The sequence below is a fragment of the Octodon degus genome, unplaced genomic scaffold, assembly GCF_000260255.1.
Source record: "Octodon degus isolate 3935 unplaced genomic scaffold, OctDeg1.0 scaffold00066, whole genome shotgun sequence".
Classification (NCBI taxonomy): domain Eukaryota; kingdom Metazoa; phylum Chordata; class Mammalia; order Rodentia; family Octodontidae; genus Octodon; species Octodon degus.
The window spans coordinates 12,389,116-12,392,357 of record NW_004524642.1 but is presented as its reverse complement, the minus strand read 5'-3'; positions in this window follow the sequence as shown (position 1 = coordinate 12,392,357).

Sequence of the window (3,242 nt, the reverse complement as noted above, 5' to 3'; positions counted from 1 at the left end):
AGAGAGAGAGAGAGAGAGAGAGAGAGAGAGAGAGAGAGAGAGAGAGAGAGACCACAGACACAGAGACTGAGAAAGACAGACAGAGAAAGAGACAGAGAGACAGAGAGACTGGGGTAATTGCAGTCTTGTGACATTTGACATCATTAGTCATATTGCAAGACTTCGCTTATTTATCAAGATAAAGTTTATCAGAAATGCCTGCTCTTCTTGTAGATCACTCATAGAACACATCACTCACAACCCAAGGCATGAGAGTATAAGTCATTTAAAAGCACAATGAAAGACAGATGAGTGGGGAAAGGGAGAGATCCTTTTTGAGAAGGAAAGGGGATCTAGAGATTTGGGAAATGGAAGAAGAGTGAGAGCGAGAAGTAAGAATTACCGAGGTGCTCTAGGTATATATACTAAGTCACACGTGTTTTATGTATTGCAAACTTACTAAAGAAAATAAATTAAAGATAGTGAAAAATCATTTAGGTTTGCGAAATTTACCTGAAGTAAACAAGGTTACCATTCATGTATCCCAATATTATAAAATTAGTAGCATTTGAATTCCTTATTTAAAAAATGTCTTGCTTGTTGTATCTTCAGGAGAAAATAACATTTTTAAATTGTAATGTCTTGTAACCTCACTAAATCTAGGTTTCCTGAGGAGATATGCCTCCAAATATTTTACATACTAGAACATCAATGATCATGCCTCACATAACAGGTTATTTCTGTGCTGCTGGGGGAGGTTAGATGCTTGCTGAATGTTATGGCTTATGGTTTTTATAGTAAATGGTTTCTTTTTGAGATAGAATGTTGCTGCTCTTTTTCTTCAATAACAATCAATTTCTCTGACTTCTATTTTGCCCTTTTTTTTCCTTGAAACTAAACAAACATTAATTATAGACTTCTTGGTAAGATAAGAAGATGAATTGACTTTTGCTTGCTTCTGCATACCAGTATCTCCATGGTAAAATAAAGTGTTTCCCCTGGTTTCCTTTAAAGGGGACTATTTTGTAGAAGTCCAATGCTTCCAAGAAATTGGTAGTGTTTATTGCTTGTCTGTAATGGAAATTACATTTTATGGGGAATTGAGATTGATTACCCTTATCTTGACAAGTGAAGATTGAGGGCATATACTATGGAATAGTGTAGAGTATCAACAGCAACACAGGGAAATTTTTAACACTTTACCGGGTTTTTTAATCTAGGATTACCAGGAGTGTTCTACTTGATGTAACTCTTTTCTTTTTTTAATTCTAAAATACTATGAAGATACATACATTTGTTACATGTTTAGTGATTTTTTTTTCCCTAAAGGCAACAAAAAGGTCACATTTCATTGATCGAAAAAAAATCTAATCTGTTCTGGGTCTTATTTCTCCATCAAGAATGTATAAGAAAAAAGGAGGGCAAATATGGGTGAAATTTGTTACAATTATTACAATGAAAGTAAGGTTGTATCTTTCCAATATGAAGTGTAGGAAAATAGTAAACAATTTATAATGATACTACTTTCACTAAAGTGTATTTCTTCTCTTTCTTTTTTTCTTTTCTTTTCTTTTTTTTTTTTTTTTTTTTTTTTTTTTTTTTTTTTAGGGTCTCACTACATAGCCTACTTTAGTAGCGATCCTCCTTATTTCTGCTCCCAAGTGCTGGGATTACAGGCGCACGCCACCGTGCCCGGACTCCATCACTGGCTCAGCGCAGCCAGAGGCAGGGCTAAAGTATATTTCTTAATCATTCTCCTTATACATACATGAAAATTAACAAGAAAAAGAACAGATTTTCTGATCATATAAAATATTGTCTTTGCTACATATGTTCTATGAATTATGCAAGTTGGGACTAAGTATATTATGATTTAGTTGTAATTATAAAAACAACTGTAGATGCCAGAGCGTCATGAATTGCTTGCTTGGCAAATGCATTGTATTCATTGACATAATGTCAATAGCATTAAACATGGTTAAATTTAATCAAAACCCCAGACTATGTCTTATTCCTAAATTAGAATCCAAATTTTCTAACATTACATGAAATTATATTTAGTGGCACAAATATGAAATCCCCTGCCACATTACATGGCTGAGACAACTAAGAATTAAAAAAAAATTGGAATATGAGTTTTTAAAATTTTAAACAGTTCAGGTGTATAGGTATTATTTTCTGTAATTTTTGGGATCAACTTACCTTTCTTAAGGTATTTCATACTGTCTGTTCAAGAGCTACTTCTCTATCTATATATTGTTTTCTGCTAAACCATAAGTATCTAGAAATGATAATCTGAAGGATAAATGTACAAATCTTCTCAAATGTAAATTATTGGCCATATTTATGTTATTACATATTTGTACATTGCCTGAAAGAGATATTCACTAACCTTTAACAAAGTAGAGATAACTTCATTAGATAAAAAGATCCATTGAATTTTTGAAAAATAGGACTACAATGTCACTTCATAATTCAATATGCATATAAGTACCAGCAATGATAATAATATTGAACAACACATTGATTAATATGAAATTTTTGATACTGTGAAGCAACAAAAACAATCCTATCAATTGCACAATTTAAGAGAACATTTGTTACAGAACAATTTTTTTCCAGTTACAAGCAATAAACAATTAGTGGCAAATCTGGTGCCATGCTTTTTTAATACAACACCATATTTACAAATATAAGGGCTGTCTTTGTATATCATTGTAGGAAATTTTAAAACTAGGTCCTGAAACAATAATAGCATGTTTTAAGTTAACATAACACACACACATTTTTGCAAATTTCACATGATCACAGAACATACTCAATACATATTTGTTGGATGAAAGCTGAAAATATTTTACTTAGATGTTGTTTCACATGAATTATTACTATTAAATAATGATAATGAACCAAACTAAAATTAAATAATACAACATAAAGATAGTATGAATCTGAGCAAAAGTTTTGGGCTTATGGTAGGAGGCATTCTGTCCTTCGTTTGCATTGCCAGCTTAGAGCCAGATAGCTCCCTACTTTATTTTATGCATCTGAATGTAGAACTGACCCTGCAGCAATTGCGAATATGACTTTATCCATCACCACTGATAAGGACTATTTGGCTCTGAGGATTAAGTACTTTGCCCTCAGCTTGCCCTTCCCTGTACCTTGTGAATACATTCATCCCTTTGACCTTCTCTTACTGATTTGGGGCACAGTTGGTGAGTTGCAGGTGGGGAGCCATTCTTTATTTCTTTGATGTCTTCAAA